This window comes from Planococcus citri, chromosome 2 (genome assembly GCF_950023065.1).
Source record: "Planococcus citri chromosome 2, ihPlaCitr1.1, whole genome shotgun sequence".
NCBI lineage: Eukaryota > Metazoa > Arthropoda > Insecta > Hemiptera > Pseudococcidae > Planococcus > Planococcus citri.
The window spans coordinates 44,306,991-44,323,695 of NC_088678.1; the positions used below are offsets into that span (position 1 = coordinate 44,306,991).

At 32.7% G+C, this 16,705-nt stretch overlaps 1 protein-coding gene across 5 annotated transcripts in view; it reads left to right on the forward strand.

The window, feature by feature from the left end:
• Positions 1-1,513: 1,513 nt before the first annotated feature.
• The window catches only part of tn (thin), a 74,137-nt gene continuing 58,945 nt past the window's right edge, over positions 1,514-16,705 (forward strand). For 4 of the 5 annotated variants that reach the window (XM_065350444.1, XM_065350448.1, XM_065350446.1 and 1 more), the window contains exon 1: positions 1,515-2,032. The gene's annotated coding sequence lies outside the window, so the exon portion shown is untranslated. Of the gene's footprint in view, positions 2,033-16,705 lie in introns of all 5 variants that reach the window. The other variant, XM_065350447.1, reaches the window with a different exon arrangement.

Below are 16,705 nucleotides of genomic sequence, written 5' to 3' on the forward strand. Positions count from 1 at the left end.
CGATAGCGTCTGTGTAGGTATTACTCGCGACGTGACGTCAATTGTAAAGGAATGCGACGATTTAATTTCAAACATGTAAACAATTAGGAATCTTAAAAAAATGTATTGAAAAAGCCAAAACCGCAGATATGTTTTTCATTTTTAAGTATGTATAAATAATGAAAGTATCATAATGGACTATTTTTGTACATTCTTATTCATTCGAAATCAAACCGAGTCTTAAAATCTTACAAAAACATGGCCACTGCGAAGATTTTTATGAATGTGTCGTGATTTTTTAAAAACATAATATGACCAGTTCTAGGGACGTGTGGAAATTTACGAAATCTCATTCATAAAACACTTTTTTGCTAAAAAATTATTTTAATTATATTTCTCGAATGTCCATTATTCATATTTTATTTTCAGTAGGTATTTGCAACGTGTTTATATTTTCAAGTTTTTGAAATTAATGATCCAAAATTTGAAAAAAATATATAAGGGTAGCTCTTGAGCCAAACGCCATCGATTAAAACAAACAATAATATCAATCAGCACTTCGTAAAAAAAAATGCTCACAATTCTGATTGTGTAATCTTTTATGGAGTTATGTGTTGCAGAAATTTATTCGTAAAACTTCAGAACTTGAATAATGAACCATCTTTTCCCTTCAAATCATGAAATCGACGATCTTTTTTGCATCGTGGTAGTTTAATATGTGATATCATCAAACGGAAGTTTGAAAACATCCATCAGAACTCCCTGCACGTAAAACATGATTTACATAGTTATGATCTTGGCCTAAATACGTAGGTAGGTAACCTTAAAAATTTTTAAAGTATGTGCGTAGTTGTTCGAATGAATTGCCGAATTTTGCGACCATTCGAGAGATGACATTTTTTGCGAAGGTGTGTGTTTGACGTTGGTGTACTTGGTAGTTGGGCATAGCCTGCCAACAATTTTTACATATCAAGGAATATATCTAACTTTGAGGGTAAAAATCATCAATTTGGCATAAAAAAAAAACTGAGAAATCATGTCGAATTTTAAAAAAATAAAATATTTTCAAAGGTAATCTAACATGAAGGTAAAGGTAAATATGTACAAGCAATATTATATACTACGAAAATCAGTTTTTACTTTTTAGTGGACTAGTATAACAGTAGAAAAAAGAGTGAAATTCTTATATGTATGTAGTTGACTAACCAAAATCATTATTTACGAAAATTTTCTCCAGCGACTGAAACAAAATTTGATATTAAATTACGTATTAAATGAATCGATATTTTACTGCAGAAAAATGACAACTTTTCAATTGAACGACCACAAGAAAGACGACCTTATTTTTTAGAATAATATAATCACCCTGGAACGCAGCCAGATTATTTTCTTTGTTAATGAAGTAAAAATATTAGTACATCGAGTATACTTATTGGGTTATGAAATTTTCATCTATCATAAACCCAACCAAGCCAAAGACATTGATGTAAATTTTCGCGAATTTTTTTCTCACAAATAAGTATACTCGCTAATGAACGATGAAGACTGTTTGAAAGTACGCGTATCACGAGAGTACGTTGTCGTCGCACACGTAACACGAAATTTTATTACGATTTCCAAGTGCTATATTTAACATTACGTGGCCCATTTAGAATATTTAAGTCGAATACAAGTTGCCAATTTTTTGTCTTATTCATCAGTTCCATAACGTTACGTTTCAGACAAGCTACAAACACAAAGATGTACCGGTCGTAAAATTTCGTTAGCCTTTCGGGCGACACTGAAAAGTATATAGAAAAAAAAGAAAGAAAGAAAGACCATACTATATCGAATCCAAGCCAACGATTTATTCATAAAGTTAATAAATGTTTAATAGTTACGATTTGTGTGTGGTGTTTTGTTTGTCTTTATAATTTTGTTTTTTTTTTCGCGTGTTCGCCGGGTAGTTTTGAAATGGTTCGTTGCGTTTAATTCATCGGTATACTCGTAATTCAAGTACCATAATTATAGGCATATTTAGTTCATTGGGTGTTTGGTTTCGATGGTTTGATAGGTGAGTTGATTATTTGATTGTTAATTATTAACGCTGATTGTTGATTACTTTTCACAAGGCGTCCTTCGGCCTACAAATATTTAATTTTACCTTGGTCTATACTATACGTCTGGTGGAATAATCTTGAGACGTTTCTCGATGGTAATTTTTGCTATTCAGCTCGATATACAGCTAATAATATTACTTTCTAAGCAAATATTAAAGTAAATTACACCCTCATCTTTATAAGACGAAATTTTCCGACGAGAAACAAAATTCATAAGTCTCGCGTATCTCTCGTCGCCATCAATATGGGAAACTTATACCGTAGAAGAGTAAATTTTTATGAACCTCCATCTGGCAAAATTTCGTGTCCCATTTCTCATCGTGAAAATCACTCGCATACGTTAGCGTACGAATATAGTAACTCGTTGGATAAAAATATGACGACCACGAAAAGAACACCGGCGGCGGCCAAGTTCTCCAAATGCAACGAACATGAGGAAAAGAGAAATACAAAATGTCAATTTAATACTACCTCGATTGTAGATGAAGCAAATAAATCATTGTTCGCCAAACACCATCACATATCGCAAAATGACGTAGTTTTGAATACGAATCTTCATTTTGAAGCATCGCATCATCCTAATAGACGTATACGGAAAGATAACGAACACCCATTAATTTTTAAAATACTCTCATCGTTCATCGGCGTTGTCGTATTTTTAACGGTGTTTTACTCATTTCATTGCTACGTGTATCGTGTTTTTTTGCCATTTAGTCAAGAAGAAGGTGTCCAATACGGTTTGATATCTCTGTGTGTAGATATAGTTGTTTACTTGCTGTATGGATTCACTTGAAACTTCTTCAATTGGAGATACTTATTTTCAGTATAACATAGGTACTTGTATAACTCTATTTTGAAAAAAAAAAGTTTCTATCATTCGGTGGATAATTGTGTAATTCATGGAGTAAAATAAGTAAAAATGTTCTTATGATTTTTAGAAACATTGGGGGGGGGGGTTCATCGCGATTATGCTCATGAGTCTCTCCTAAAAAATTTAGGGGTTCAATTTCGAATAATTTGGGCTTTCAAAATATTTTGATGTTTTTAAAAACAGTCTAAAAATTGCCTAAATACCCAGATACTCATGCTATTTGTACCTAATTATTAGATGTCTATTTAGGAAAATTCTGTTGATGGTTAGTTCAAGAACATTTCTGATGGTTCAAATTAAAAAAAAAAAAAAAAAAAAAAACTCTGGTCTACGGTTGATGGAATATATTTAAAACAGACTTCCGGAGTTGCAGCTTTACTTTCCCGATTGCTTTTATCGAAATTTCATGGATTTTTTTTTTCAAAAATTGGACCCTAAGAATGAAATTTTTTCACTCCTAATGAAAGCGGACCTCAAACTACAATACCAAATGTATAGAATATGGCCATAATGAAAGATTTCCAGAGTTTCAGCTAATTGTAAGTTTTTTAAAAATTGATTTGAACTATGGGCGCTTCTGCGCCATGAGTCAACTACAGTACATTCATGAAAATTTGAAACATTGAAACCAGCTTTGCTCACATCGTATTTTTGTAACATGATCAATAAGAACATGTCATTTCATGTCAATTATTTTTTTAAAAATTGGATTCTTAAAATTACACGTTAATCGTGCCATTTTTTGATACGTTTTTTGAGATTTTATTGTTGTTTTTTTTTTTGGAAAAATTTTTAGCTTGCAATCATAGAATATCACTAAGATGAATGGTTTTACAAATGCAGTTGCTCGATCACGTTTTTTGACATTTTACATAAATTTTTGAAAAATTTTGGGTGCCCAAAAATAGCGTTTTATCATTGATATCGAATCGAACCTCAAAACGTGGTTGTAATATTGTTTTTTTGAGATACTCGTATCCTCGTATTTGGTCTGTTTAGTTTTTTCATGCGTTTATTCAATTTTTTACAATGAGTTGAAGGATTCAAATATCCCTCTAAACTGAACAATGGATCTTAACAAGAAAAAGTGGGCCTCAAAACTAAATGATAGACAGAATTTGACCGTAGTAGAATATTTTCAGAGTTGCATCTGAGGTTTCTTTATTGATTTGAACTATGAGGGCTTCTGCGCCAGGTGGCAGCGCATGAGTTACATTGCATTATAAAAATGTATGAGATTTAAACCAGAATTGCTTTCATCAGGTTCTCTTCAATTCGAACGATGAGAATTGTAATTTTATGTTGATTTTTTGAGATTTTTTCGAGAGGGGGTGGAGGGGGTTAGAGATGCGCAAAGCTGAAAAATGAGAAAGAGAGGGAAGAAAAATCTAAAAATTAGCAGACGTAAACTCTAACTTTTTTTTAAAACAGAAAATATACTTTTTTATTTTCTTAAAAGCAAAATCGATTTTTAAACATTTTTCTGCTCAAACCAAATATTTTTAGCTGAGAACATGAGCTTTTAATGGTACCTAGCATTTTTTATACAATTTAATCCTTTCGTGTGATTTTCACCCTATTGATAGTGTACAATTAACTTTTTCAAATTCGATGAAAAGCTCATTATTTCGTAGACCTAGATACTCGTATGTAGGTAGATACATAGGTATTATAAATTTTGAGCCTCAAAAAAGTGAGTTTTCCCATCCATTGTTATCGAAATCAAGTAAGCCACGGAGCAGATTAAAGTTCATACGTGAGCAAAAATTACGTTTCCGAGGTATAGTAAGTGGCCGTTTTATTATTTCATTTATTATTTTATGTAATTTTGAGGACTGCTTTGGAGAATTCAAACCCTTGTAAGACTTTCAGTTTTGCAGTTAAGAAATTAAAATTTTTGTTGGAATGCGCTCCACGGTTTTCTAATCTCCAGAATATAGCGGGGAAAAAATGAGAAAAATTGTTGACTGTGTGACCAAAGTTTTTTTGATATGTATTTTACTCGTAATTAGGTGATAGAAAACCCTCTGCGAAAGTTTATATTAATTCCTTGTATTTTAAGGTTATTGTTGAGGTATAAAAGCTAACCTAAAAAAAATCAGTTACTACATAATAGTCGATTACCCTCAATGTCCCTCCCCCTCCTTTCCTTCCCTGGTGGACGTGGATAAAAACTGGCTTCCGCGCTAAAAAAAAAAAAAACCATTTCTCCGTAGTACTAAACTAAACAGAACAGCAGCTTCTCCTTGTTTGACTGGATTAAAATTTTTCAAACACTCGTTATAAAAATAGGTACTTTGAGTACCTATTTCAATTAATTACTCAAATCAAAACTGAGTTTCAAACACTTGGTAAATAAAAATGTGACTGAAAAAATCTATCATTGAAAATATTGATTGATGACATTTTGTCCGCAAAAAAACTTTGTTTTAATACCAGTGCAATGGTGATACCTACCCGTCGTTTGTTTTCTTTCACCACGACCACATAAAATAAGTTCCCAATTCATCGTTCCATTTCGAAATCGATGTCTTCAAACGTTTCAAAAAAATATATCGTAGAGACACCAATAAAGAAAAGGTAATGTGAGAACGCTTTACTTTTTATATTACCAGGCAAAGAAAACATTCTGGCATTCTTTTTTGTATTTTTGTCACAAAGCTTTCCAACATATGTGAAGAAATCGAGGTGAAAAGGTCCTTTGATGCATTTCGTTCTTTATTGCATTCCTCCTCCCCCTCCATTGAAATCTCAGTCTTGAATAATGTTTTTGGAATATTTCTGTTACGGACGATGCGAAAAATATTAAAAATCATTTACCTATGTAGGTACTTTATTGAAATCTTGTAATTTTTTCAAAAAAACTAATTACTGTTTTTGTTGATGTTTTGAATAGTTTAAAATATTCTTCATACTTAGATACCTACGTATTTTCTGTCATAAGTAACTCATTTCTGGAAAAGATTGCATACACGGTTTTATGCATATAATGTACTTATGTAAGTCATAACAATGTAAAATCAAAATCCAAAGAGTTCATTGTGATGTGAAAAAGAAAAAGGTTGATTATTGGATGCATCTTTAAAATATGATAGCGAGAGCATTACATTATATCTGAACACAATCACTACAGTGTATTAAATTGCATATTTATAAATCAATCATCGCAATGAATGGTGTACGACTGTACGTACTTGTTCGATGAATGAAATTCGATTGACATATGCATTCGTCACGATTGTTCTGGCAAAAGTTGGAATTTGAAACTCAATTCTGGAAACTCATACTTGCAGTTATACTCGTAGGTACGTATTATATGTAGTACGTACGCAAGTACATACATACGAGTATAAAAAAAGGAACAAATACGACTCGAATCAACGTCGCAATGGTATGGTATAAAAAAGGTAAACAATATTACATACTGAAACTATTGACTACGAACATCTCTTTTACTTTATTGCAAAGCTGTCATTATCAGATGTACATTTATACCAAACATGATTGCTTCGGTTTTCAGCGCAATGTGCTTTGTAATTTCACCAAAGAAACAAACTCAATATCGGAGTAGAAATTTTCACCCATTCAAAGCAAAGGTCAGTGATTCGTGCAAAATTTTCTACCGCGATATAATATTGTCGTGTAGAAATAGTTTAGCGAGATGGAACCACGCACCGCCTATGCTATAAATGTCTTTACGAATTCAGAATAGTTTTTTATTCTAGCCAACAAATTGTCGTCGTGAAGTTTATCTTCGAGTACACCACCGTGTGCTGTGCTGGGTATTTTATAAAATCAAATATTCAAATTGTTGACGCTTTCGAGTTTCGATTCAATGTTGTACGTACGTACGTAGGATATAGATACAAGTTACAATCTTAAAATCGCGTATAAACTCGACTTGGTAATTCGATCTATGAATCTATACCATTTTAAAACTAGGTACCTACGTGTTTAATTATGTTACTTTGCAGGATAAGTTTATAGTCGTTTTTGATGACGTTACTCGTGCCAAAGTTATATAAGAGAGACGATATAGTACCTATATATACTTAAAGCCATCTATAAGATTCATTGATTAATAAAAATACCAACTTGAAACCGAAAAGATAAGATATTAAAACCGTCGTTTTAATGTACCAGAAATATACACCCCTAATAGAAACGAGCAAATACCTATCAAAGTTTTCAAGATTTTTCTTCCAGATAATACGGTATCGCCTCCTTTTATAAACGATATTTATTTACTCTAGTAATTACGATTAACTAATGCGAATAATTTATGACAATTACTCGTATACAGATAATCAAGCTTCCGCGGCGTCGTTGTATCTCGAATTTTTCCTTTTTCTCTTTTGCAGACGATTTGAAAAGTTAAAGAGTAGGTTTATAGGTAGGTATACGTACAACTTTGTGGAATCTTTTCGCTAAAATGGATTGGAATAAATCAGTGATTTCGAACCAAACAAGAAATATCTATACCTACTAAAGGCAGGAAAACAAACATTTCTTACAAACTGTACTCATTAATGCGGATAAATGATCCGAGAGTGATTTTGCTTCTAAGAAAAATCACATATTCAATAAGATAAAAGGTCACAAGAAGAACTATACCTACTAATGGGTACCTATACACTATACAGGCCATACATACAAATTTTGATCATCATTTTCAACGATAAAAAAAGCTAGGAAAATAAAATTGAAAGACCACGAGAAGCATCGAATTGAAGAGACGTTAGATACTGAATTTTATTTTTCGATTTTTGGTGAGTTTTTAAAGAATGAGCATTAGGGTTAGATGGTAGACTTCATACTCTATCCAAATTGGAAGAACACATCTAAAAATGTTATTTTCGATATAAAATCATCTTTAAACTTTTTTGAGCTGGTCCTCTCATTCCCAACATGAGTAATATGGCCGTATAGGCATACTTCCAAAATTCAATATTTTTCATCCCAGGAGATGGTGATTCAAAAATTTTTAAACGTTCGCATAAAATAGGTACGTAGTTAGTCACTTTATACGTACCTACGATACCTAGTACATACAATATACATACGAAAGTGACATTTTTTTCAAAAAAAAACTCGCTCATTTTGTTTGTTTTTCTTCTTGAGGGGGGGGGGGGGGAGAAGGTTGAAAATGTCGAAAATTTTCGCCTTCGAACTTGAATAAAATCAAATCATGCCAAGTGGTGAAAAAATCAAAAAAATTGTATTTATCCAATTTCAATTTCTACGTCAAAATTATTCCAAATAATCCTCTCCTGTTCCACGGAACTATTTTCGGTCTACTTGTATAGAGACTAGAGAGCCTTCAAAGTTGAAAAAAATCAAGGAAAATGAAATAAGTAGGTACATCAAAATCCGTGTTTTTTTTTATTTCCGTAAGTATCATTTTCATTCTAAGGATCTCCTCTTTTCAAAAAAACAAAAACAAAAAACTCTTCTCGGTACCACAAACAATTTTGGTCTCTTTTCAAGAAAAATTCTGCTTCGCCCTATAAAAAAATATTGGTCCTGTTGAATAATGTTCCCAAATTAAAAAAAAATATATTTTAAAACTTATCAAATTTTTAAAATTGTTGGCCAAAACCTTTATATAAATAACACTCCCTTTTTTGAGCATGTTACACCGACATTTGAGAATTTGCGCTTTAAAAAACCATGTGAGCACTACCTACGAGTACCTATGTCATACCTTGAGGTGTAAGTATGTACATTTTTTTTAAAGGCTGCAGCCATGACCCCCTCCCTCTCATTGTTTTTTATGTACAAAATTTATAAAATTTTCAACTCCTTCTCTTCCTAAAAAAAAACTTGAATATGCAAACATTTTCTGAATGAATCTTCCCCTCCAAAGATGGAAAACATTGAAGTTTGAACATTTTCGACCGTATAACTCAAATTGGAATTGGAAGATCGACGCAAAAATTTTGTGGAGACATCAAAACTATCATTTTGGGTGAGTTTTGTCAAATTTGGTGAGAGTGTGGATATCACCATCTTTACTAAAAGTAACTCTATTTGGACGTTTCCCACGAAAAATTAAAAATTGATCAAAGAGGTATAAAGTGTTTTGAATCTTATTCCCGATCTCGATTTTCCGATTCGAGGTGTTCTGAACTTCTGAAGCCTCCACAAAAAATATAATTTCTGAAACTGGAAAAATATTCTAGAAAGCCGTTTTAAAAACACAAATTCACCTTGATATCAAGCGATTTGCAAATTATCAAACGCTCAGTAGAACCCTAAAATATGGTCTTAGATTTTTATGACAATGGCAAAGGTCGACTCAGAATCTCAAATAGGTACTATTTTTTAGATCTGGGCTACTCCTCCTCAAAATATGCATCGACAAGGGCTAAAGTGAAAAATCATGATTTTTTCGGGAATGCTGCCTCTTCGAGGACTCGTATCTTCCCTCCGGGGGCAACTTCGGAGCTAAAAAAATTTCTGAGTAACTTTCGACTCAAAATGAAGGTCTCTATTGAATTACGTCAAAATCCTTCTGGATTTTTTTTCGCGATCCACCCTAATGTCAATCTGTGAGGATTTCCTGTCCAAGACAGTCTCTGTTTCCCTCGTCTCCTTTTTTCCTTAATTTTTCTTTTCATGATGGTCCTGCAATTCTCTAGAAAGTGGACGACAGTTACTACGAATTCTTTCGAACTAAATAAAATCTATCATCATGTACATAGTACGCGTGCTTGGTGCTCATTCTACTCCTTTGTACTCTTTCCAGACTCGTTGGAATTGAGGCATTCTATGAAGTTTCTTATAAGAGTACACTTGAAGTATTATCATAAAAAATAATTCATTGAAACGGACAAGAGTACCTAGTATGAATAAATAGAATAGACTTCGGCCACAACGACCAACGTAGATAGAAGTCAAACAAAAACTTACTTGTGGCTTACGTACTCGTAGGTATTTTAAAACATTGTCAGGTAGTATTCCATACTTGTTGGACATTTCCTCTTTTCATTTGTATCATTTTTTTCTCGTAACTACATTTGTTCTTTTTTTTCGCGTTGGCGTTAAGCCAATAGTTTATAGCTTTGTTTACAGTGTTGTTAAGTTAGACTTGTTAAGTTGTTACAGCAGCATAGGTAAAAGTATACAGTACGATGGTTTTAAACGAAATTTGAAATAAATATATCGAAGTTGTATTTTTCTCCACGCCTCAACAAAATATAACTAGGTACCTACTTATTTTTTTTTAAAGGGATCATTTTATAGGTGCAGGATTGGGTGTAGAAATTCCAAATTGTCATCAAGTTTTTTCCGTTGTAAACAATGTAAAAAATAATCTTTTTTATTCATAGGGTTGTGAAATAAGAAAAGTCATAGTTTACGGAGACTTGTTGCTGGAAAGGATTTAATTTTGTGAAAACTTCGCTACACGTGTTGATTAATCGGATGTAAAAGATTCAACGGCGATAAAAGCCAGCATATATGCAGTTAGGTTAGGTTGCGTGCTCGAGTGTTTATCATTACGTGAAGATTGGGGCAAATTAATTTTCATGGCGAAAATTTGGTTTGAGCTTTTTTTTTTTGCCAACATAGACCCAACAGAATAGTGAGAAAAAATGGCGAAATTTTGACATTTTCGTCACGTAACGTTGGAGTTCGTTAAATTAAATACATTTAGTTTTGGCTTTTATTTTAGTTGTATGCAAGTTGTGTTTTGCAAATATTAAAATTTATACGATAGTTTCAAACACAAGGTCTCGACCTTTATTTACTTACGTATTCGAACGTTTTTGTTGGCAACCTCGGAGACATTTTCAACGAATATATTTGTATCAGCATAAATTTGCCTTTATGTTGCGTTGCGTGTTTACACAGTCGAATGAATATGCTCAAGGGGTGCCTTTTCTATCTCGAACACCCATTCATGGAAACGGATTTTTACTTTGTGTCCTGCATGTTTTCAAGATAATTTTGTGGTCCACTTTATTATATTGTTTCAACTTTCACAATGCAGTCTTTGTATTATTCGCGGTTTTAAATTGTTCAACTCATTTTATGTGATGAAAATAAAATCATTCTGTGACGAGTAGTTTTTTGTTCGTTGCTAATTTATAGCCGCTTGATGGTGCCATGGTAATCTTGTGAATTGAAATTTTCCTGTTGAGAAGTTCTGAAAATGAACGACGTATAAACGTGTATATAGTACGCGTATGTATATGCAATGTATAGGGTTATACGCTGGCATTTTATTTTGATCGTAGTTTTGTCGTCTCATTTTATTCGCATTGAGAGTTTAAGGGGACGAAATGTGGCCAAGTTTAACATCAGTTTGTGCGTTTCGAATTACGTACGTATTGTACCGAGAATTCGATTCGACTCGACTCGACTCGACGATGAGATTCGCGCCCGAGTTTTCCGCCATTTGCCAGCGGTTAGGTAATTTATCCTACTGTAAATACGCGCTGTGTGAGTTGTTTTCCGTTTTTCCGGTAATTATTCCTTCGAAGAGGTGGTAACCGCGTAGAATGCAGTTCTGGTTTTCTTTTCTAAAACTCTAGTTATGCATCGGACAGATCGGTCGATCCGTTATTCTTTTAGAAATCGTTCCTGAGCTTTTCCAGTTCGCATTTATTATACAAATGTATGTAGTCGTCGACTTATTTATATTTTCTCATTGGTTGGAAAATGTTACTTTTGTTTCCTTTTTCCTTCCTAGTTCTTGTATAGGTAGCGAATGTGGGTTGAAGTTTCTACACGTATACCAATGTGCAACCCTTTATTACGTACTTCTCTACACCTCTCCTCGTCTATTTGAAATTCCGGTGACTCGATCATTATCATTGCGAAAAACGTTGCTTGGGTGCTTTGCTGTAAAGATATTCAATGGGTCTGGGTATTTCTACCTATTCATATTGTATTGTAATCAACCTTAATCAACCCAAATTATTACCTAAACGTGGCTTCTGGAGGAGGTGATTCTTTCTTACTTTTTTTGAAAATTGAATGCGAAAGGAGAACATCACAAACTTTGTCTTGAATATAAAACCAACCAATAAAAAGTTTATTTCAATCACCATAGGTACCTATTGAAAGATCCAAAAGAAATGAATTTTTATTTTTTGAAAAAAAAAACTGAAAATGTTGGCTCTCTTCCTCCCCTTAACTAACTAAAAATGAGGTGGTACACCGGAAACTCAAAAAAAAGTTGGACAAAAAAGTGTAAAAGCGATGTTACATCTCGTCCAGATCCCCCCAAAATGGGAAAAATTTAAAACAAATTAATCAATTAAAGAGAAGTTGGCAAAATATTTTGATAATTTTTAATTTTCGCGCTGAAAAAATAATATTTTTTTCAAGAAAAAATCTTTCCTGACCTCGAAATTTTGATCCCTTTGTGCACGTGCAGTCCTCTCTAAACAAAATCAAAAAAATTGAATTAAAATTTTCAAAGCAATTTTCTATTTTAGTGGTGGAATTACTCTAAATAACCTCTTTTCCAAAAAGAGCTTTTCTGGTATGAAGCAACTTTTTGTTGTTTTTTTTTCATAATTTTTGTTACCAAAGTCACCTAGTTTTTTAAAACATCTTCAAAAATTCAATTTTCTAAATCTTTGCCCCACTTTTTCAATAAACAGAGAAAATTTTTCAATAATATCAACAGTCAATAATTCAATTTTTTATTCTGTCCGAACTGGCAACACTGCCCTTTCAGCATTTCGTTTTCAAAACACGGAATTTGATTGAAATTGTCAAATTCTTGCTTTCTGCCAACAAGTACATATGTAGTTTCCTCCTTAAAATTTCTAAAAATTGTTGCTTTATTTGCGAAAAAATTCCAAACACTGGTTTTAAACAGTGTCTGTCACAAACACTGGTTTTTAACAGTGTCTATCACAAACACTGGTTTTAAACAGAGTCTGTCACAAACACTGGTTTTAAACAGTGTCTATCACAAACACTGGTTTTAAACAGAGTCTGTCACAAATCTGGTTTTAAACAGTGTCTGTCACAAACACTGGTTTTTAACAGTGTCTATCACGAACACTGGTTTTAAACAGAGTCTGTCACAAATCTGGTTTTAAACGGTGTCTGTCACAAACACTGGTTTTAAACAGTGTCTATCACAAACACTGGTTTTAAACAGAGTCTGTCACAAACACTGGTTTTAAACAGTGTCTGTCACAAACACTGGTTTTAAACAGTGTCTGTCACAAACACTGGTTTTAAACAGTGTCTGTCACAAACACTGGTTTTAAACGGTGTCTGTCACAAACACTGGTTTTAAATGGTGTCTGTCACAAACACTGGTTTTAAACAGTGTCTGTCACAAACACTGGTTTTAAACGGTGTCTGTCACAAACACTGGTTTTAAACGGTGTCTGTCACAAACACTGGTTTTAAACAGTGTCTGTCACAAACACTGGTTTTAAACAGTGTCTGTCACAAACACTGGTTTTAAACAGTGTCTGTCACAAACACCGGTTTTTAACAGTGTCTGTCACAAACACTGCTTTTTAACAGTGTCTGTCACAACACCACTGGTTTTTAATGGTGTCTGTCACAAACACTGGTTTTAAACGGTGTCTGTCACAAACACTGGTTTTATACAGTGTCTGTCACAAACACTGGTTCTGAATACGTGTCTGTCACAAACACTGGTTTGCAACTGTGTCTGTCACAAACACTGGTTTTGAACAGTGTCTGTTACAAACACTAGTTTTTTACAGTGTCTGTCACAAACACTGGTTTTAAACAGTGTCTGTCACAAACACCACTGGTTTTAAACAGTGTCTGTCACAAACACTTTCCAAAAGAAGTCACTTTTTTATAAAAAAGTTTCAAAGAAGTCACACTTTTTCAAAAAAAAGTTGACAAAGTCACTTTTTACCATATCACTCAAAAATTTTAATTGCTTACCTAAGAATGGCCAAAGAATAAAAATTGTCGCTTTGTTTGACAAAAATATTTTAAAATCTTAATTATTATTTTCCAAAAATTGTCAAATGCAGAAGTCTCGCTTGTTTATCAAAAATTTCAAAAAAAAAAACTCTGCTTTTTATATTGTCAAAATCTTGTTTTTTCGCCTGAAATTTTAAAAATTCTCACTTTTATGTCAGAAGTTGCAAAAAAGTCTTGCTGTACTATCTACTTTATTACCAAAAAGTTGTCAAAATAACCTCACCAGTCCCTGTTCTGATGAGAATTTGGAAAAAGTCTCATTTTTTCACCAGCAATTACCAAAAAGTCCGATACTTTTTACTAAAATTGTCAAAGTACTGATCGAGTTTCATTATTAGATTTTAATTAAAATTTTTATTGTTTCATAATTTTGATTTTATTTTTTTTACTTTTATTTTTGATTAAATATGTCATCCTGGTTTTTTGTGATTTTTTTCTATGTTGAAATGCTTTACTAAATGCTAACGAACTTCTTTGGTTACTTTTTGGTTACTTTTTTAAACTTTTTTGGTTGTTCAAGTTGGCTTTCTTAAAGCTTTTGCTAATTGCAATATTTCAAAAAATTTGAGAATAACATGAGTTGTTGCATGTAGTAAATAAAATAATGTAGATACACGTTATAGTCGTTATACGAATAATAGGTATGTCTTTTTTTTTCAACATTCGCATCTACCTAGGAAAATACTGATTTTTGGCTTTGGTTCTTAAAGTCTGCAAGTTTGAAAAAGATCCGATTAAAAATAAAGAAAACGAAAATTTTGAATATTTGAAATTTTTGAACAATAAGAATCCATTTCCACTGCACTCGTACCTACGTTACGTTTTACAATTCAAGCCGAAGACTTATTCATTTGTCTTACTTCCAAAATATTTTTCAAAAACTTATTAACAAGCTTGAAAATTTATGTAACTTTCTCATTCTAAATCATAAATGAACTGATAATACATCATCTGTCGTTCAGTTGGCTCATGGCCAACCTAAGACTTGAATATGCTACTGCACTTTTGTTACACATTTTTATAACCATCGTTACGGATAGAATGAGTGACATTAGGTTTGAATAAGTAACGTGGCACTATATGTAGTACAGCTGAGAGTGGAAAATTACTTACCTAGTACATGATACGTTGAATGATTCAGTTTTTGAATGGGGTTTTGGTCGCTGAAATTTGCTTAGCCACATTCGTGATCGAGGAATAATGAATTAAGTGGCTTTTTTTAATATTGAAATTGAAAATAATGTATTTGGGTACTCGATATTTCAGTCAACTTCCTTTTCAATTTGAAAGCCTTGTATCAATTACGAAAATTTTGGCTCAATTTGAAAAATCATGATGCAAAATATTGTTGACAAGATAAGTGTTTAAAATTATTACGACATTCTTAAAAATAAAATCGTTCATATATGTTGAGTAATTATTCGCCGCGCGCGACGAACTATGTAGATATAGAGAAACAGTACACACGCGAGTGGTAAAAGTTTGAGTTGAATGTCTAATTTTTACTTATGAATCAACAAAAAAGAGGCGAACGCTAAATTCTTGGAACTTGTTTACACATAATGACGTCACGAACTTTCGTGAGAATATAGCATATTTTTGGCGAATTGTACGCCAATAAATACCTACTTGATAGTAAGCGCCTCTTCACTCGAATAAAATAATATTATAAATTGCTACAATTAGTAGGTAACACGTGTTGCCATTGTGTTAGATTTGATCGTTTTGATTTGAAAATCATCAAGCCATAATGGTGTCAGAGGTAGCTATCATCTACCTACTCTCTACCTACCTAGCTAGCTATAGAGACTTTTTAATCAAAATGCACTTCGCATAAAATGCTAATCTTCTGACATTTTCTAATTTGTAACCACAAGTTCGACACCTGAACATCCATAATCCAGCAAGCTTTTGTGTGAAACAGATACTTAGTTCGGTTGTTAAGTCTACATTTAAATGCTCTCGCTCGACGTTTCGGCCTCAAAGACAGATCGTTGCGAATTTTGGTTCCTTATGAATACAACGCCACGTTTTTAAAGACGGATTAAACCGAAAGGAAACAGAATAGTTAAAGGGTCTTTTATTCGGCGAATGGTTTTAAAATTCTAATGAACGAAAAACAGATAAAGGCCAACAGAAAGAGAAAAAAAACGCCGACGAAATAAGATCACTATAGCGATTGATTGTAAATTAATGTATACAGGTCAGGCTGCTTTTATTTCGTTTTTCGAGGCGCTTTTACATAAATCAAATGCTCGTAGTCTCTATCAAATATAAAACAATTCGACATTCTCGGATTATTTGAAATATTAGGTATCGTTATTAGGTTCAGTTGATGAACTTTTGAAGAATACGTTCGAGTGATCATCGAATAGCCAAGTCTCGGAATATTTTACCTACTTAATTAAAAACAGATACCTAATATTTTTGTGACGTTTATCAAAACTCAAAAGAATCATATTATGTTGAAAAAACGCTCGATTGGTTCCGTAATTAATTACTAATTTATGAAGTGTACTATGGAATTTTTTTGAAATTTTCATTGAAGAAATTCCAAGCATCAATGACTCGTGGCAGATTTTTGAAAATAAAAAAAAAATGCAATATGCTGTAATAGCAAATTTTTAACTTGTTCATTGTTGTTTTTTTTCGAACGGAATGTATCAGCACAAATAGTTAGGTACTTCATATTTTCAACTTCCCTCCCTTTATTGAAAACAATCAAAACAATCAAACAATCATTTTCGATCTATTCTGGAGCCTTCAGCAAGTTTTGAATTTTCTCTGGGAAAGGGTATTCCCGGGTAAAATAGGTGAA